Raw genomic sequence first — 20,995 nt, forward strand, 5'->3', positions numbered from 1 at the left:
CTGACGGATTATTACCATAAAAGGCGCAAAATGTTTGCAGACCGTTATTTACGGTCGGAGGTGGAGTTTAGGACCGGGGATAACGGCAATCAACTTTGGACAGCAGCGGCCAGCGAGGGGTGAGGAGAGTTCAATATGTGAAATGCTGGTGACAGGTTCCCTTTAAGGCATCATGGTGGTTATTAACACTGGGGTCCTGGTTTCTAACCTGAAGGCGGAAAGTTCTCTCAATGTCTGCAAACATTTCCTTTGGCCACTTCTGTCGTCGTCCCCATTCCACGTGAATTGCCCCTTTTATCTGTACGGTGGGTATGTGTGTCTGAGATTGGCGAATTACTCTGTGAGTCAGGGACCAGGAGAAGTGAATGTTTTCTATGTTCAGCACTGCAAAAATATAGTATATAACTAAAATATCATGACTAAAGTAGCTGCGGCCAAAGGTTTGTGTCCTGCTTCCCCCTGTAGGTGGCAGCATTGTGCCTTCCACATCACGACATTGTATTCAGCTTGTATGCTGTATTATATGTTATTACCCAGGGACGTCCGCATCTGTATTACACAGCTTTGCAGCACTTTTCCAGAACTTGTAATATTCTTATGGAGAATTTTTTTTTAAAGACGTAACATCTCAGATCATTTTATTGATTCAGAGGCGTAGCGCAAACGTGACCCCCCAACATCTGTAGCAGGACCCCCTCAACTGACATATCTAACATTATCGTGCAGTTATTATTATATGACCTCACACTTCTGCACAGACCATGTATAGTGTTACTGTCCCCATATTACATAGGGACATTTGCACAAGACAATTACAAAATCTGCACCCCACTATGAGTGTTATATAGGACAATACAGTCAAATTCATAATACATGCAATCTTTCCATTAATACAATGTAATAGGGATGCCGGCAAAAATATCAGCTCCACTTTTTTTAGTCTAAATAGGTCCAACAGTGTGAGCTGATTCATTTCTTAATATATCTTTATAGCGGTCAGAGCTCCAAATCTCTTCCATAGACATAGAACTAGTTGCTAAAATTCAAGCTACCTGCAGCCACCACTAGGGGGAGCTTAGGAGCATACTGCATACTGTTATATCATTGAGTTAAATGTATACATTGTATGCAGTAAGCTCCTAAGCTCCCACTAGTGGTGGCTGCAGGTAGTCAGAATTTTATTATTTTTATTATATTGATATACAGGGGATTAGATATGTGTAGCAGAAAAATGGATCTCTGACCATTATAAAGAGATGAATCAGAACAATAAGTTGGACCTAAAAATGACATGGAATTGAATATTTCCCATGAGAAGAATGCAAGACGTATGTTCTACGAGTGCCACGTGCTGGTTTCTTAGTTAACCGTGAAGCTGCTGCTCTTCGAATATTACTCAACTGCATATTGTGCAGGGACTTACTCCACATTCCCTGCACTGCTAGTCATATTCGCTGTTTAGTATCATAAAGTCTTAGTATCATGGGTACAATATTCAGGGCCACATTAAGGTCCGTGGACTCCCCATAAGCTACAAGCCTACCCCCCACCCACCCCCCCACCCGGACATTTTTACAAGGAGAAATTTTGTAAACACCTTACAGACATAATGCTGGACAAATAATACTGCCATACAGTGCATATACTGTATAAATCATACAGCGGCAAGATAAAAGTGCCAAATAGAAGGAAAATAATAGCACAATACATAGTTATACCATAGTTATAGGTCATGGGGCAGTGCATCCTGGGAAGTAAAGACGGGGGCAATTAATAAGCTTCCTGGGGTTCTTCCTCAGATCTTCACCACTGTCCTTATTACAGTTAAAGTTTATTTCTAGCCAAAAATGCGAAAATTTAATTGAGCTGCAGTACCGAACACAACCAATAGATAAGAGTGGCGCTATTTCTGAAAAAAAAACAGTCATGTTTCTCTAATCTTATACAATTCTTTTATTCTTTTAAAAACTCTCTAAACTAATGCATAGCTCATTTATTATATGTCCAGTAAGATAAACCTTGTTTGTTTTTTAATTTTATAAACTGGAAGTCCGCTTTAAAATGGGACATCGATAATGGGGTGACCCCGAGATTGCTCTCTCCCAGATGAACTGGGTTATATTACTTTAAGAAATGCCCCTGTCGCTAATGAAACATTTTTGACATTTATTTAAAAAAAATAATTTTTTTATTGGTCATCGATTTAAAGTTCCTCCTGGTTGTTTCAATGAATAGAATGTCAGGACAGCAGTAAAGACCGACACACAAATATCTCAGTATGAGAGAGGATGCAGGATACATAAACATTGCTTTATCATATGCCATTCAGGGTCTGTGAAAAGCTGTAGCAACCCCTGTGGACATTGGGCTCATGATCATTTATAGTTGTCATTTATTAGTAGTGAATTGTCTTTTTCAATCACATTGTTAAAAATTTATTTTACAGTTTTATCTTCTGGAAAATTGTGGGAAATTTCCGCAGCAAATCTGCAAAAATCTGCAGGGAAATCCACAGCGGCAAATCCAAACCGAATGTGGCAGATTTAGACGCGGATTTGCCGCTACAGATTTTTCTGTGGATTCTGAAAAAAAAAATAAAATAATGAATGGGTCTAAAATGTGCAATTGCAGATTTTGCTGCAGATCCGCAACAATGTATTTAATTGCGTATTTTTGTGGATTTTTACTTCCCGATGAAAGTCAATGGAGAAAAGTCAATGCAGAACTTCAGAGGTAAGTATAATTTTCTTTTTTTTCCTAAGTCCGCAGTATTTACGCTACGTGTGGACTTACCCTGAATGACAAATCTGTCTAGTCATGCAACGATATGTGAGCAAGCCTAAGGGTATGTTCACACAGCTTTTTTTCGGCCGTTTTTCGGGCTATAAGTGGCCGAAAAACAGCCGAAAAATCGGAAGCGGAACGCCTCCAAACATCTGCCCATTGATTTCAATGGGAAAACGGCGTTCTGTTCCGACAGGCCGTTTTTTTACGCGGCCGATTTGAAAATCGGCCGCGTAAAAAAACGCCCGCGAAAAAGAAGTGCATGTCACTTCTTGAGCCGTTTTTGGAGCCGTTTTTCATCGACTCTATAGAAAAACAACTCCAAAAACGGCCGTGAAAAACGCGAGTGGCTTAAAAAACATCTGAAAATCAGGAGCTGTTTTCCCTTGAAAACAGCTCCGTATTTTCAGACGTTTTTTTAGTAAGGGTATGTGCACACGAGGTCATTACGTCCGTAATTGACGGACGTATTTCGGCCGCAAGTACCGGACCGAACACAGTGCAGGGAGCCGGGCTCCTAGCATCATACTTATGTACGATGCTAGGAGTCCCTGCCTCTCCGTGGAACTACTGTCCCGTACTGAAAACATGATTACAGTACGGGACAATTGTCCGGCAGCGAGGCAGGGACTCCTAGCGTCGTACATAAGTATGATGCTAGGAGCCCGGCTCCCTGCACTGTGTTCGGTCCGGTACTTGCGGCCGAAATACGTCCGCCAATTACGGACGTTAATGTGCTCGTGTGAACATACCCTAAGCGTGTGAACCTAGCCTTATATTACTGCCTTACTAAGCAGATTTACCATTCAGGAGCACAGGAAAGCTGGGTAACACCACTATGGGGTGACAAGTCAAGCATTTATATTTGGGTTTTTTCTTGTCTCTCATGAAATACAGGCGTAAACTTGTCCGCTTCCCTCTGTGCCGGGTTTTATTGGTTTACTTTGTCATCTTCATTCACCAGGAAGAGCTGCGGACAGAGAATTCTCCATTCACCGGCTCAATGACGAGTTCTTCACAATGGAGATGAATGGGCGGTGAGCAGCCAATAGTCGTCCCGTATAGAGTCCCATTCACAAAAACACCTCTGTCTTTCTTCCCTTTCTCCTTCTAATCTCCGTCTCTAGTAGACGCAGGATGAAAGGGACAGGCAATAGTTAATTATCACCCCCCTTATGTAGGAATGCCGCCTGCACACCCCGAGGATTATGGTAAGAATAGTTCATAGAAAATCATCTATAGGAACACACAATTGGTTTATTGAAACGATTGTAACGCGGCGTCCAGCTGCTCGGACTAATGAGAATTTGCATAATTAATATAATGATATCAATGGGATTCGCAAGTAACGAATATTTGCATAACAAAAGACCACGTGACGTTACGCAAGAAAAGCGCCAATGACCTCGTAATAATAATAATCAGATATTCTTCCTATTGATCAGTTATCACCTACGTGTAGAGATTTATTATTAATTAAAGAGATGCGGCAATTTGGGAAAATTAGTTTGCCAACGGGCGGATTTCCTGTTACGAAGCTGTAATATGAAGGTTAAAAACGGATCTGTATTAAAGACGTGTTTTATGATCTCACATTTCGGCCCGGATAGGGTGAGTTCACACGTAGCGTAAATACTGCGGATTTTCCGCAACGGATTTCACTGCGGAAAATCGGCAGCATAATACAGTAGCAGCAGAGCGGAGGAGATCTGAACAAATCTCCTCCACACGCTGCGTAAAAGATGAGCGGAAAAAACGGTAAGAAATTGACCTGCGCTGCGTTTTTTTTAATCCTTTGCGTAATCGCAGTTTTTTGCTGTTGCGGGTTTTCTGAAAAACGTCATCACAATTTGGTGCAGTATTTCATCCGGAATTCCCTGCGGCGCTCCAGGTCGGATACGCTGTGTGTTTTTACGCAGCATATCCGCCCTGTGTGAACATAGCCATACAGTGGCGTCCGTGCTTTGCCAGTATTACAGCCCTACCTATCGGAGTACACTGGCTGAGATGTAGTAATGAACACTAGGGGCATGGGCGCGAGTGTCTGTACTGCATTGAAGCGGCTGCGTCCACCCTATTCTGCTGATGGGAGGGGGCACCAGGCGTGGAACTCTCACCTATCACACACTGATGACCTCTACCAGAATACCCCTTAAAAGTATTTTAGCCTGCATTGTCTCTATGACAATGTAAGGGTATGTTCACACGCAGTGGTTTCAGACGTAATTCGGGCGTTTTACACCTCGAATTACGCCTGAAAAAACGCCCCTAATACGCCTACAAACATCTGCCCATTGCCTGCAATGGGTTTTACGATGTTCTGTTCCCACGAGGTGTTATATTACGTGTCGCTGTCAAAATACGGCGCGTAAAATGACGGCTCGTCATAAGAAGTGCAGGACACTTCTTGGGACGTTTTTGGAGGCGTTTTTCATTGACTCCATTGAAAAACAGCTCCAAAAACGGCCGTAAAAAACGCAGCGAAAAACGCGAGTTGTTAAAAAAACGTCTCAAAATCAGGAGCTGTTTTCGCCTGAAAACAGCTCCGTATTTTCAGACGTTTTTAGTCACTGCATGTGAACATCCCCTACGAGTCACAAGTCGTTCTATCTCTCTTTAAAGGTTGGAAATTAACTTTAATAAATTTCACCTTTTGCCATTTTTAGCCAAAAATTGTGTTGAGTGTTTTTATTAGAAGATTATTATGGAGCTAATTTCCTTAGATATTGCGCTAATCATGCATTATTATTTATTTATTTTTGTCTCGGAGAGACCTTTAATATAATATATCTAAAATTACGTATTCTAATCCAGAGCTGCAATTAAAATTCTGCTGGTTATTATTGGAAACCGTCAACAAGCTTGTCTTCAGACACACTACTAACACCTTAGCTGAGTTCCTATAAAATGAGTTTTCCTACTTCAGATTACTGTACAGTTCCTGGTGTGAAAAGAATACCTCCCAGAATGCAACGTTAAGAACCAGCACCTATATAACAAGTCAAATATTTTATCGAGATGAGGATGGAGGAGGCCCTTATGATATATCAGAGAATCCTATGGGACTCCTGTCAGGCTTAGGGGCTTAGGATATAGTAAATTTGGTCCATAACCCACCAACGTAACCAACTTGAAACCCCCACACTCTCCCACATGAACCATTGAATGTTTCAGGTGGTCCAAGATGTTGTGTTCTTCTGCACAGCAGAGGCCACACGGCGAGTGTAGGACGTCTAGTGGAGCTGTTGCTGTCGCATAAACCTGTGTATTAAGCATGAATTATTGATGCGTCTCTATAGCAGGTCAACAAACAAATGTTCAAAGAGCTGAAAGGCAGAAGATTGGAAAAAGCGTTGGACGGCCATTCATTCGGTAAACTAAAGAAAACAAACAAGATGATTTTATTTAGCGTGATTGTTAAGCTGTAGGTCTTCACATTCTTAAGTGTATCCTAATGTGGTCCATTCGTCAATGTCAAAGCTTGAAAAGAAATGTTTGTTTTTTTCTAAAGAAAAGTGACTTCTTTGTAGGAGGACAATTCATCAAATTAATAAATAGAATTATTTTCGGAGGCCTTCATGTCCATATGTAGGTCAGGATTTATCAAGTTCGTAGGGTGAAGATGGAATGGTTTGCTGGGATTGTGAGACTCCTCAGACGTGTTGAATGGTGCCTTCAAGAAGGGTGAAAACCAGAGCTGTGGGTAGGGTAAGGACTATTAGTTAGGGTTATGTCACGGGGGTGGATTGATTACCTGGCCTATACACCATGGAAGGACCACCCAGCAGTTATGTATATAGTAGCATCTGCTTGATCCCTTCCATAATTTCCTTGTTCTGTTGCTCTGGGACTTTCGAGGTCCAAGGTAGTCCGAAGACAAGAGACTTGGCCATTATCCCCTTGTGATCTCCAGCTGAAGACATGGAGGTTGTTCCAGTTAAAGTTGTCCAAAGGATATTATAGATGATATTGGGAGTTCTCCTAGAACTAGCTAATTGTTGAAGGGTCTCCTTGCTGAATGACCTGGCAGTGGAGCCACAATGTAGATACTTCAAGATTTAGTGGGTACCCTGTGAAATCACTGTTCATCCTTTGTTTTCTATGGATTCTCTCAGTTCTACAAAGCCAGATGCTATGTTGGGTGCAGATCTAACTGATAGAAGACCCCCACTAATGGGTCCTAAAGGAATGGGCTGTTTAAATGTTACAACATTACATCCGTTGTAATGTTATTTGTATAGTACCAACATATTCCACAGTGCTGTATATATGGAAAACGTAAAGGGGCATTACAACCATTGATATTTATGGCATATGTGTAGGATTATAGGCTGCATTGTAGACCATGGGAGGTTTGCTGGTTTGGTTGTTCCCTTAACTTCCATAGACTTGGAATGTTTGGCCTAATTTCTACTTCTCCATTTCTCAGCTGCCGTCACAGGACCCGATTCTCCTAATAAGTGGGAGTCCTTAAGGTGGGACCCCCATATCTCAGACATTTATGATGTATCCTACAGCCATAAATGTCAATGGCCAGAATACCCGTAAAAGCAAATGTGCTCCGTTGTCTTGACACATTTGCACTGGTAGAGTTTCTTTTTTTAAGAACTTTGTACTTTTTCTTGGTCCTTTTGTTTTTTTTAATAGACATATACTGCAGATCCCGTGCATGGTCCCATCAGTATGGGAAAGCTGACAGATGGCTCTGGCATTAATGAGACCTAGTGATGTAATGTAACACATTTTCTACAGTTCATCTTCAGTTTTAAGCTATCATTTCTAGAAAATGTCATCTGGGGTGGTCCCGAATTCTTGGTTCAAGAGCTAACATTTTAGTGAAGATAGAATAAGACTTTTTAAGAATAATTTATAAATTATTATTATTGAATCTTTCATTGCCTTTATAATCAATGTGAAAATCCCACTATTGGTCGACAGATTGCATTGATGTATGTTCATTACTGTTCCTCTTGGCCAATCACCTGTTGGCTTCTTATGAATGTACAAACTGCAGCTGCATCCCCTTCTTCCCTCTATTTCTCACTAGACAGATTTTCTTGGTGATTTAGGAGTTTTCTGAACATTTACAGAGATCCTGTAGGGGAATTACAGGCTGCCATTGTTACATTTTCGACTGGAGATGTGGATTGTCTAAGCCGAAATCAGTTTGGCGCTGACTAGGGTGCGGAGTCTGAGGAATGTCTCCACTCTTCACCCTTAACACCCTCCAAGGCGGAATGAACTTTCCCGGTTAGATCACCAAGTCACGATCCCCAGAATAGTCACCGATTGGAGGCATTTATGGTGAAGGAACAGAGTCAGGAACGGAGACAATGTCCATTACCAGGGCAGAAATCAGGAGGAGTAACAGTAGAGGCCGATCTTCAGAACTATAAGTAGGACAGCAGGTATCAGGTGATAAATCCAAGGAGCAACGCAGAAGCAGAATTCAGTAACAGAGTCAAGGTCACGGTCAGCGACAAGGTCAGGAATAACAAGCCACACGAAGTATGACCCTCAATAAACAGACGAGGTTGTGAGGCAGGAGTCCCCTTTAAATAGGCCGCCAGGACCAACGTCATCAGGAAGTGCCGGTTGCCAAAGCAACCAAACATGGCGGGCGCAGGAGAGGAGGAGGCCTGTGGGCAGGATAAGCAGTACTGCGGCCGACAACAGAAGGTATTGCTGAAGTGGGCAGAGGTGAGTCATGTTACCTAGCAACCTGATGTGGCTGACGGCTGGTGTACTATACGGCAGGATGTCATGCTGAAAAGAATCCTGTGGGCCCCTGCCAGGCATAGGGTCAAGGTTAATAGACCCCCATTTACAATACCTTTGCATTGTATGTGTTTTTTTTCTCTTTATGAGAGAGAATTTGTCATATAACATCTTGGATAATATGTACGGACTGGAATAGGGAAAGACCGGTTGGCTCTATGGGAATTACGGAGCCGCAGCAGTGGCATAACGTCATAGAAGAAGATGGTCAATAAGCATGCAGCTCTGGAGGCAACATACATTTTACATAGTTAGGTGAACGGCTGTATATATGGATATAAGGACGTCATGTATTAATGTATTCCGTGGACTCCTCTCCACCACGCAGCCTAAATGATTTATGTCTTGGTTAAGCGCAGTTGTCTGTGTGTTTACCCCTTCTCTCAGGAATACTGCAAATTGCTGTGAAGGCACAAAAGTTCTTCTGATCCCACGTCTTTCAGGACTCCTCTGAAGGAACGTTAATAAAGCAGCTACAGAACAACCTATTGATGACCTGGAAAAAGCCTCTCTGTTCCATTCGGAATTTCCATAACCTGAATGTGCAAATGACATGGAAATTCTGCAAAAAAAAAAAAGGGCACCCTCTGTCTGACGCCTGAACCTTCTCTAAACATCGCACTTTCATAATGCACGATTTGGTCCAGGAGAAGGCAAAAGTTCACTCCAGTTTCTAACACATCTAGAAGAACCCTGCATTGCCGCTTATCACAATGATGGACGGATACAAATACACGTTGCCAATGCTTGGGCTAATCGGAGGCTTGTGCCATGCAATGCCGGGTATTAGAGGTTGGTGTATGTCAAGTATCATTTGTGTTGTGTGATACGTAAGTCTTACATTCGTCACTTGACCGACCCCGCTGTACTCTATGTAATCGCTGTACTACTGCTCCTGCTTGTACATGGAGTACAGCCGGCTCAATTAGAAAAACATGGCTATTTTATTTTAGAAACAGCGCCACTCCTATCCATGGCTTGTGTCTGGTATTACAGCTCGGCTCTACTGAAGTAAATGGGGCTGAGCTGCAATTCAAGTCACAACCTGTGGACAGGTGTGGCGCTGTTTCTGGAAGAAAGCAGTTCTTTTTTTCTAATCCTGTACAACCCCTTTTTAAGGTATCTGACTCATTAATGTCAATATTTGCTCAGTCTTTGCATAATTCTCAGAAAATCATGCAAATTGTCTTGCTGCACAGTAACTATATCACCTGCTCTAGCCGTGCAGATAAGAAGGTAAATGGAGTTCCTGTCCAATCTACAAATACATTCAAGTTGGAACTAGACCCAGGAATGAATACATCTATTTTGAAAGACTTATCTAAATCCAAACATTCAAGTCAGATACATTATCTCCAGCCCTAACCAAATTCTCCTGGAGGAACCTCAGCGAGTCAACAAAACCGTGGCCAGATGGTCATCTATCATCCAATTCCACCATCTATAACAATGGACAAACTGGTCATTGTTTTGGTTCCTTGACCCACTGAAGCTAACCATAGATATTTGATATTTGCCATCATATTCTTGCCTTGGTCCTCCAAAGGCTTCGTTCACATCTGCGTCACTGTTCCGTCCTGGCGTTCCGTCAGAGCTTTCCGTCAGAACGGAACCCTGACTGAAACCAACGGAAACCATAGGACGGAGATGAGGACGAAACCTAGGTGATTTAAATTTCATGTCTACGATACCATGAAGACAATCCCCATGACTTCTGCCAATGAGGAAAAGAAAAAAAGAACCAGTTGGATTTCAACCCATCCAATCTGATTGCTTTCCCATGATAAGTGGTCAAGACGTATCTAGTACCCGGGGTATAGCTGTAGGAGGTGCAGAGGTAGCAGTAGCACCCGGCTTTGGTGCCTGAGGCGGACGAAAGGCCCCTCTGCCACATAAGAAGACACCAGTATTATTAATGGCACAGGGTGAGGGGCCCGTTACAGATTTTACATTGGGGCCCAGAAGTTACGCCTCTGTCTCGTACCAATTATCCCACCATAGAAATAACACACCTGTTTTACCAATCTGAATTGTTAAATTTATGGGGGAGTTGGGAGATAGCTGTCAGCCATAACCATAACCAGTTTTATGTCTACTGTGGGTTGGAAGATTCTTGGTCAAGGCCTGCTAACAGACCAAATAAGCTGGCCCATTGTATCTAGCAAGATTAATGGCACCCAAAGTGTCTGATCGTCACCCCTCTCCACCTGGAACAAATAATGAAGATAAAATAACGTTGTCGAACAAGCACTGTCTATGGCCAGCATGAGTATATAACGGCCCTTGATCTGGCAAACGCTCGTTCATTGGCTGATTGTATCGTTTATGCAGCAAAAATTATTATCGTTTTCCGAGGCACATCTCCCTGACGCACTGCCGACATGATGGAAATGTATGAGGACGAGCGATCTGAGTAATACATAAGCAATCATTGCTCCTTGTGAAAGGAGCAAACGAGCACCGATCCATGAGCTGCCTCGATCGGCGCTCGTTTTCAAGGCCCATATCGGTCCATGTGATAGGACCTTAAGGGCCTGTTCACATTAGCATTATGGCTTCAATTCACAAGTAAGCCATGACAGCTGTACTGGTGAATCTCGACAGACCCTAGCATTTAATGGAGTCCATTGGGTTCTGGTATTTTTGACATCAAGAATAGCAACTATACTATTTTTGCCATCAAAAATACCAAAAAGGGAGAAGGAAACCCTGACTGAGGATCCTCTGAACACCAGTCTGAACAGAGCCAAATGATCACAATTTTTTTTTAAGCCAGGACTTCATGGAAATTTCCAGGTCCAGTAGAATTTTAATAATAATGAATATTCAGACACATACAATGTAACAAATAATAACAACAAAGTCCTTTTTGTTCCAAACTGTTTATTTTTGTGAATGGAGAGCCCATGATTAAAACCTGTTAAGGGAAGGATCTTTGTGGTTTTGTGGCTGGTACAGTTAACACTTGCAGAAAAAACAGTTGTGGTGAAAGGACTTCCTCCCCCTCCCGGCCACTTCCACTTCCAAAATGAATCTGTTTCCCCCCTGCTTCTTTACTTTTTGTGCAGAACGACTATTAACTAATTGACCAAACCTTGCAAGTGAGCAGAGTTATGTTATCAGCTGGAATCCATGCATGTTCTCAGGAGCCGGGTTAAGATGGAAGGTGCAGATATAAGAATCCACAATAGGACCATTAGCTAAACAGACAGCTCCCTAATGTTACAGTCGCTCTAAGATACATTTGTGGTAAAGATAAAAAAAAGTTGCAGTGTAACTTGATGCTCCTGGGTCCCAATGCAAAATCAGTAACATGCCCCCGCACCTACAATGCACCATTAATCATAGTGCCTAACTATGTGGCAGAGGGACCTTTGGGCCCCCTCAGGCTCCAGAGCCCTGGTACAACTGCACCCTTATTAGCTATGCCCCGAACCTCTCCAACTCATATGTACAAGAAATGGAGGAAGAGGACAACTCCTCGACACCGAAGAAGGATGCCAAAATGGTTGTCAGTTCTTAGCCCCAAATTCCAGTTTGGGAGGGTCTGTGACATACCGAGACCTCTTTATATTAAGGGATCTATTAGATGCCCTGACAAAACGAAGGTATTGGGTGCTATTACGCCCACTAATTGGCCCTCCAAACTCAAATTTGGGAAAGTGATGTGTGTTAGGTAGTGCAGTCTTCTCCCCCATTTGCTCCCCAACTTTTTTTATACTTTCACATGTGGGGTATTTGATTTTGGGTGTAGAATACAGTACAATGCATGAGTATGGGGTATAGAAAAAAACTGCAGCAAATAATTCCAGCCTTATTATAAATGTTGTGGAGCTAATCAGCATACAACGTCACCACCAAACCATTTTCCAAAAATTAGTTCGTAATTAGCCTTTTAGTTGGTACAATGCCACCCAATATCGCAGTTTTATTATGGCATCAAATAAATGTTTTTATGTAAATGTCATTCTTTAATGGGGTCTTTTCATGAAGATAACCCTTCCTATACTCCCTATTGGTACATATGGATGTCATAGGGGGATCCCCCACCTGTGACCGACTCTATCTAAGTACTCTAAGCACTAAGAGTGGCTCCATCTCTGGTGGACTCGGCGCCCGCCCACTTGTTACACGGTTAGAAGTTCATTTTAATGGCGGCCATGTAATACTACATTTCGCCTGTAGGGCGGCTACTTATAAAGAATGGGTGGCCTTGATGAGACAAACCCTTTAAGAAACTGTTATGTATACATGCTGCCTAACCCACAATTATATGAAAATTTTTTAAGGACAAAAAGGACAACCAGACTAGAAGAAGAAGAAGAAGAAGAAGAAGAAGAAGACTGAAATTGAGGATATTCAAAGTCAAAATTTGGCAGAAAAACCCATAATGTACAATAGTCTCCCATTCATTTCAGGAAACGTGTACTAATATAATGGTATAATAAAATAGAAATTTTGTTTTGGCCGTCGGATAATGATGAGCATGAAAATCCAGAACTGACATTTTAGGTTTCCCCCTATGCCCTCCCCTTCCACTAATAATATAAGGAACCATGTAGAGGAAGGACCCCATTTTCTCCGAAACTTGGCATGATGTCTCAGACTAGTCAAGACCACAACCTCCAAAAATAAGTCTGTCAGATTACATCATGTCTATGATTTGCAGTAACGCTGCATTCAGCAAGGACCTTCTTCACCCATAGGAATATATGGAGCTACAACTATAGATAATGTAAGGACCACAGCACCAATCGTCCAACTTCCAATGAGAAATAAAACTTCATGTACATTTTGATAATTAGTAAAATGGGCCCACTAAGGTTATATAAAATACCAGGGCTATTAATTATTTCACTCTGGTTCCCCAAATGTACATTTTATAGGTCCTGGACTCCAGGCAATAACAACTACTGCTGCATGTTACTGGATTGTACAGCAGAAGTTGCCAAAATGACATCACCATCTCTGACATCACTCAGTGCTCTGCAGCTATTGGCTGAAGCTGCATCACACGGACTTCCTCCTTCTCCACATTATACAGTTAAAAGGGTCTTCCCATCTTTGACATGTATTTATACAAAGGATATACCATAAACGTCTAAAACATGCAGGTGCCTGTTCCGGAAACAGCGTAGCTCCCTGTGCTACTCTGGGTCTGTAACTCCCATTTACGTCTATGGGAGTTATGAAAACAGTGTCTCCACCTGAAAGCAGCAGCCAGCAGCTGTCTCACCAACTCACAGCCTGTTTTATACTTCAGAGCTGCAATCACAATTCAGCAGGCTTCGAAACTGAAATCTCCCAGCATTCCTTGCTCGTTCAGTTTCTGCACAGAACTTGCTTTGTTGATTTGCATTCCTGGAAGCGTAGTGTTTATATCAGGCACTGTACAGTAATAGAAGAAAAAAGTTGGATCCAGCGTGGGATATAAATAAAATGGAAACTTGTTCCAAGTTTAATGGTCAAAGTCTAAAAATCAGGACTTAGTTGAGGTGTAGAATCCTGAAGTGTGAGGAGAGGTATCGTGGGTGAAAGAAGCCTACGCGTTTCAGACGCTTCCAGCGTCCTTAGTCATGGCTGATATATCGCTGGAAGCGTCTGAAACGCGTAGGCTTCTTTCACCCACGATACCTCTCCTCACACTTCAGGATTCTACACCTCAACTAAGTCCTGATTTTTAGACTTTGACCATTAAACTTGGAACAAGTTTCCATTTTATTTATATCCCACGCTGGATCCAACTTTTTTCTTCTACTGTTGTCTATTTATCGTGTGCCGACACGAGGATCCGTGCAGGGTTATCTGAGCCATACAAGCATACAAGGTGAGATGGAGGCCTCTTCTCCTACTTTTTGTCTACTGTACAGTAATCTTATGTAGGAAAAACTAACCCTACCACTGCATTATAGGAGCTCAGCAAAAATATTAGGGGTGCGTCTGACAACAGGCTTGTCGACTGTTTCCAATAACAACCTCAGGATTAGCATATGTTAAGTAATGTAATATATTTACAATGTTACTCGAATTTTTATGGAATTTATATTCATATGTAAACTGTAAAATAGAGTTCAAAGGAGAAAATACCCTTTAAGACATAGTAAGGCCCCATATACAAGGCCGAGTCAATGAGGCTATAGATCTGTAGGCACTCCTTTTTCTTTATTGCGCCATATGGTGGTATACGGGGGTACAGTAGAACCCCATAGAAGTCTATGGGTGCTGTTTTCGGCTCCATACATTTCAGAGGTTGTATGTAGCAGTAATCTGCCCGTGTGCATAAGGTCTAACACTTTTGCGTATTGTACACAATATATTTTTTGGATATGTAATAGGTTTACAATAATCTATTCTCTTACGTATTTTCTTATGCCGAATGCTCGGGTAAGAATGAATAATCTTTTCAAAAGTAATATATAGCAGGAAATGCGTCATAAACGTCTACATATGGGAAATGTTTCTTTCCAGGAACGTCTTTCATGGGCTTCGATGATGACGATCATAGTAAATGTAATTGTTTATCAACCGATTCATTGGATTGTAGTGGAATTGTAACCAGGTGTAGAGGTGCTTAGAAAGTTACCCTGGTACAGTAAACAATCATTAACCCTCAGTCCAGAGTGGCCCGTTTTTTGGAAATCTGGAGAAAAGAAAGTCTAAAAAACACAAAGGTTGTTCTCACGCAATGCCTTCTGTTCCCCACAGGTATCTATCTATCTATCTATCTATCTATCTATCTATCTATCTATCTATCTATCACATTTATACAAATATATTGTATATCTTTATATCAATACACATTTGCACATAATTTAACTGATGAAATGTCCAAGGTCTCTCAGTCATATTCAGGAAAATAACTTGCATTAATTTTGCTACTTTTGGTCTAGTACAGGATGTTTTATGAGGCCTACAAATAATTAAGACAGAAAATAGGATGTTTAAATATAACTTGCAGGCTCAGTTGAACCTCATCCATCACTTCAGCATCTGTTAACTTCAATATAAACAATAGTGCAAGCTTGCTGAGAACATGCAGCTGTGGGTACGAAGATATATATATATGTTGACCTATCAGACAAAAAGATCCCGGAAGAGTATTTGAGGGTCTCAGACATGATCCTCGCTGTTGTCTGGATTCAGCTAAGCCATGTTAAAGTGGTTCTGTCATCATGAGCAAACATTTCCTGATGCATTAGCACACCAATAGCTGCTGGAGCTGTCGTGCTCCCTATATTCAGTGAAATAGTAGTTTTTATTTGAATTGCTATATGCCTCCACTGATATTACCTACTTGTAGTGACTGATAAGCGGCAACAGGGTGTAGTATTAGGCAGAGATGTGGTCAGGAAACAGTCCTAGTGCCGTACACAGCAGCAACAGTTTGTAGAGTAAGAAAGAGATGTGGTCAGGAAATAATCCACATTCAGTAGACAGATAACCAGAAACAGTTTGTAGAGTAAGGCAGAGACGTGGTCAGGAATCAATCCAAATTTGGTGCACAGATAAATGGCAACAGGTTTTAGCATGAGGCAGAGACGTGGTAAGGAAACATTTCAAGTTTGGTACACAAATGAGCAGCAACGGTTGTACAGAAAGTAACTAGAATAGAGGCAGGAAGCTCAATAGTCTGGCAATCAGGAATTGTAAGAGCTAGGCTTATATAGTAACCAAATGGGTAAGACCAATCAAGGCAATTCAGGGGTGAAACTGTCCAGCATTTCAGATGGCTCAATGAGAAGAGCCATTGCCTGGGACACAGGAGTTAAGAGGTTCAAATCCTTACATAGTGACTGTAGTCCATACATGACTCCTCCGATACTCTATTCTGATCGTTACTGTGGTCCATACATGCCTCCTTGGATATCCCTTTCTGACTGAGAGTGACTGTAATATACATACCTACTCTCGTGTCTGGGAGACTCACAGATAAAGGTGAGATCTCTGGAATCTGAGAAGAGTAGTATTATCTCCCGCACATGGGCACTTAGCTGTTACTGGTTGTCCAATGCCCACACTTAAGAGTCCTTCCAGTCTGGGCCACAGCGGTGGAAGCTGAACGACTGTCAGGGGAACTGGTAGTGTCTGGGGTCTAATGAAGTTTTGGGGGCTAAGGCCCGATAAGCCCTATGAGGGTATACTGACGTCACAGAGGGGAATTCCCTACTGGCTACCCCCTCTCTTAGCCAGAGTGGAAAGCTGCTGCAAAGACCTCTGGAGGATTCAGTAATATCACATTTCTCATGTGCTGCAAGTAGCTGCTGATTGTTGGGGTTTTCAGTATCTGCGGAGGTACTCATTTAGTGTAGAGGTTATCCAGATGGGACAACCCATTAAACGCTGCTGATGCCAAATATTATTATTGCAGCAAGGTACCACCAAATTTGTTAGCGGTGATGAGAACTGACATCCTTGCACCTTCAATAGCCAAGAGGAAAGTGGATGAGAAGATCCACCAGTATCAATCCACTAGTTGTAGGACACTGAAATTTCTAGCTAAAGCTAGTTTGTTTCTGCTGGGTGGAGTTGTCCTTTAAGTCTTCTTTAAGATCTTATGGTTCGTCAGTCCTTACATGTATCTTATTTATAAAAGCCACTGAGAAAGTGATCCCGACATTACGTTAAATGGACTCTCGATGTTATGTGTCGTTAAACATTAACAGCCTCGCGCTCCATTCGAGAATCACTCAATTATGTCGAATGGGGCTCAGTGTTTTACAGGCACCAACAATTATTTTACAGTATGCTGATCGCATTCCTGAAACTCCTTGGCAGTTTCGTTCTGATTTAGTCCATTGTCTGTACCTGGGAGGTGCAATAACTTGCAGTAAGTGAAGCAAAGCAAAACCTCAGAAAGCAGGAAGCTCCTGTCTCATTGAGAAAAACCGTTCTCTGGCTTCTCACCATTCATGACAATTTGAGAAATGATTGCACTCATTGTAGTGTTCACATGCAAAAGTGTAAGGAGTAGGAGAAGATTTGGACAGTTTCAGTTCAGCTGATTTCCCACACTCTCAATCTAATTTAGTTACTGAGGGTCATTTGCAAAAACGAAGAAAGTCCCGTATTTTAAATTCTAAAGTGATAACACAACACAAAATCCTGACGCCTCTGCATTGAGATCATGATTGACCTTGGGTACATGTAACCATTGGGACTTTGAAGCCGGTAGTGGGTGGATTCAATGATCTGAGCAAACATTAGGCCACATTGGTAACAATGTCATATTATATAAGGCCATTTTACACGGGCCAATTATCGGGCAAACGAGCATTTACCAGAGCAAACGCTCGGTCATCGGCTGATTGTATAGTTTTAAATGCCAAAACTATTATCGTTGTTGGCAGCACATCTTGGTGTGCAAACAGTAAGACGAGCTGCCGACATGATAGAAATGTATGGGGATGAGCGATCAGAGTAACAATCACTCGTCCCCATACATAGCTCCTTGTGAAAGGAGAAAACGAGCGCCGATCAACAAGCTGTCTCATTGATCGGCGCTCCTTGACACGGCCTGCGTCGGGCCGTGTAAGAGGACCCAAAGAAGAGGAGCAAGGGAGTATGTACCATAATGGCAGCTTATGTAGTTGTTATGGGGTCCCTGGAGAGAGTGGGCGACATAAGGGGTGCAGAGGTAGCAGTTGCACTCGGATCGGGGGCCTTGTTACAGATTTTGTATAGACACCCAAGACCTGAAAGTGACACCTATAGGTCTAGGACCCTTTCCACGTAGGTCATGTAGGACTTTGTTTAATGGGTGTTGAGAACCTGATCAGGGATCCACTCTCCAAAGCCTTTCTAATGTTAGCAGACAAGAGCGCGGGGTATTAACCTAAGGATCCTGGAAATGTGGGACAAACAAGCCCCTAGTCCTCCTGTTCCACGTGGTTAAAGATGTGGTGGTGTGAACTAGCACCAGAAGGGGGCCCCAAATAAAAAATTGCTATGGTACCCGCTAAATCACTCATGACCTGGGCAGTTCACAGAAAACTATGGGCAGTAGTTCAGGAGTATAGTTCAGAGATTCCCTCATGCACTCGGTCATGAGTTTCTGTACCACACAAAATGACCCTTTCAGGGTCGCAGCTATAGAGGTTGCAGAGGCAGCAGCCGCACCAGAGACTTGTACCTGAGGGGGTCCAAAGGTCCCTATTGCACTTTTGAAGACACTAGTATTATAAATGTCACACGGTAGGTGCGGGGCCTTGTTACAGATTTTACGCTAGGGCCTAGGCAATTGAAGTTATGCCTCTGACCCTATTTACCTATTGGTGCCGGGCACTGGAGACCTCTGTATATCTGCTGACAGCTGTAGAGAACTTGGAGACCTCTATTTTTCTGTTTTTCTCTCCGTTAACCACAGCACTGTGCTCTGCTGACTAACACATGACACTAAGATCAAAAGTTTTATATTAATTGGCATTAAAAGCACATTCCAAAAGAGCCCGGTCATCAGGGGTGATACACAGTGACTCATTTGGGTCATTAGTTTTCTATTCTGCTACTGTGTTACTTGATTATATTAAATCTGGTATTTTATATCCGATCTATATCTATTGTCTCTTAAGGTTCCAATATACATTAGACTGTAGCATGACCGTCCGACTATCTAATGTGTATGGCATGTCCCGACTCTCCGCTGATGTCTGGGGAAAGAAGGATCGGGCATGTTGGATTTCAACATTTGTTCTCATGGGAAGTAAGCTGCCACCAGAGGTGTCTGGCGACGACTTATCCCTGTTTACCTATTGAGAACCAAGCCGAGCCAAGCGTGCAAGTTTATGCAGGGGTCGGAAGAAATAACTGTTGGCCGAACAAGCGTTTGGTCGACAGCTATCTAAGGTGTATGAGGGGTCTCCCTGTAGATTAGTAGATCTGTAAAGAAAGGAAGGTTTTATTTGAATTATTAGATGACATTAATCAAGAACTCGGACACGGACACATGAAATTCTGTGCTTGAACTTGCCTCAGATCCATCCAAAACGAAACTGTGGAGCTTTAGACCTGAGAGGTTGTGAAGGTCTGGAGCTGTAAAGTTTAGTTGAGTTGTGTAGGATGGAGCAGTGGGTCAGAGGAGTTCTTGAGATGTGGCTCTATTCACCACAGGAGGTGAGCAGATGGGGGACCATGGAGCCGTACCCCTACTGCATATTCATTTAAGAGTTCCCATGATGGCATGACGTTAGCATAGATGAAACATCATGCCGTTAAGCCTCATTTGGCCACCACGGTTATGTGACATATTGTCTCTTGTACAACAAGTCAACAACTACTAAACAACAAAGACCAGGAGCCAGCGTAGTTTGGTGGCACAGGAACATTGCAGATCGTGCTCCATTTTCCAATCACAGAGTAATAATTGGTAGAATCCAACAATTAGGAATTATACTATTCCCAAGTGTAGAGACTATTAACTATATAGTATATGTACCATTCTATGCAGATATATTGGCTCACATTGACTAAGCAGTTTACGCCAGTCTTTAGCATTAGCTGTGCCAAAAAAGTTGGAACCGGAGACGTGACTAATTTGCTGTAAAATTTGCGTCTTTTCCCGTCAAACTTGCCAAATTTGACAAGGTATAAGAAAAGTGGGCATAGTCTCTAAGGAGGCGAAGTTTAAGCCACATTTATTAAGTCATATAAATGGAAAACGGGGCAAATTGTGGCGCAAATCAATGAGTGGTAACAGATCAGATCCTCTAGGTATGTTTGGCCCATCTGCCGAATTTTGTACAAAAAAACTATATGTGAACAGATCATGGGACAATGTACCCATTATGTTAATCTCTTACCTTTTAACCATGCAGTAGATCAGTCATATTTATTTTTAGGGTCGAATGAATATTTTTGACCTGAGATTTTTTGGAAAACCCCCTTGGTTACAGATTAACCTAAAGTGAATTATAAAAATTTGACTAAAGAGAAAGGAAATCGAATCTCCCCGGGATCTTGAAATCTTTTCCAGAATGTCACCGTTATGATTCATTCTCTCTGTATTGAAGATCGCGGGGCAGCAGGTAAATTCAGCATATGCCAAGTATTTTACTTTGTACCATTGTTATATGTGATACAGGCACAAAAGTGACTCATGTAGAAGTTATCTGTCTCCATGAAGCTTTATAGGATGTTCCCAAAGATAAGATCTTTGCAAGAGTTAAATGGAAATCAATAATGTTCCTTTTATTTAACTATTTCCAATAAAAAGGTTTAGGACAACAACTTTCCATATACAGGGTGGGCCATTTATATGGATACACCTAAATAAAATGGGAATGGTTGGTGATATTAACTTCATGTTTGTGGCACATTAGTATATGGGAGGGGGGAAACTTTTCAAGCTGGGTGTTGACCATGGCGGCCAATTTCATGAGTTATTTACAAGTTTCTGACCACTTATAAAATGTGTTCAAAGTGCTGCTAATTGTGTTTG

General features: G+C 42.1%; 1 long non-coding RNA gene across 1 annotated transcript; it reads left to right on the plus strand.

Moving 5' to 3' along the window:
* The first annotated feature begins 8,401 nt into the window (after positions 1–8,401).
* On the plus strand, positions 8,402–12,916 carry LOC142660416 (uncharacterized). Its single transcript, XR_012850479.1, has 3 exons — positions 8,402–8,484; positions 8,950–9,354; positions 12,852–12,916. It is a non-coding gene; the product is annotated as an uncharacterized LOC142660416 (long non-coding RNA).
* The last annotated feature ends 8,079 nt before the right edge of the window (positions 12,917–20,995 follow it).

This window comes from Rhinoderma darwinii, chromosome 9, assembly GCF_050947455.1.
Source record: "Rhinoderma darwinii isolate aRhiDar2 chromosome 9, aRhiDar2.hap1, whole genome shotgun sequence".
In the NCBI taxonomy this organism is placed as follows: Eukaryota; Metazoa; Chordata; class Amphibia; order Anura; family Rhinodermatidae; genus Rhinoderma; species Rhinoderma darwinii.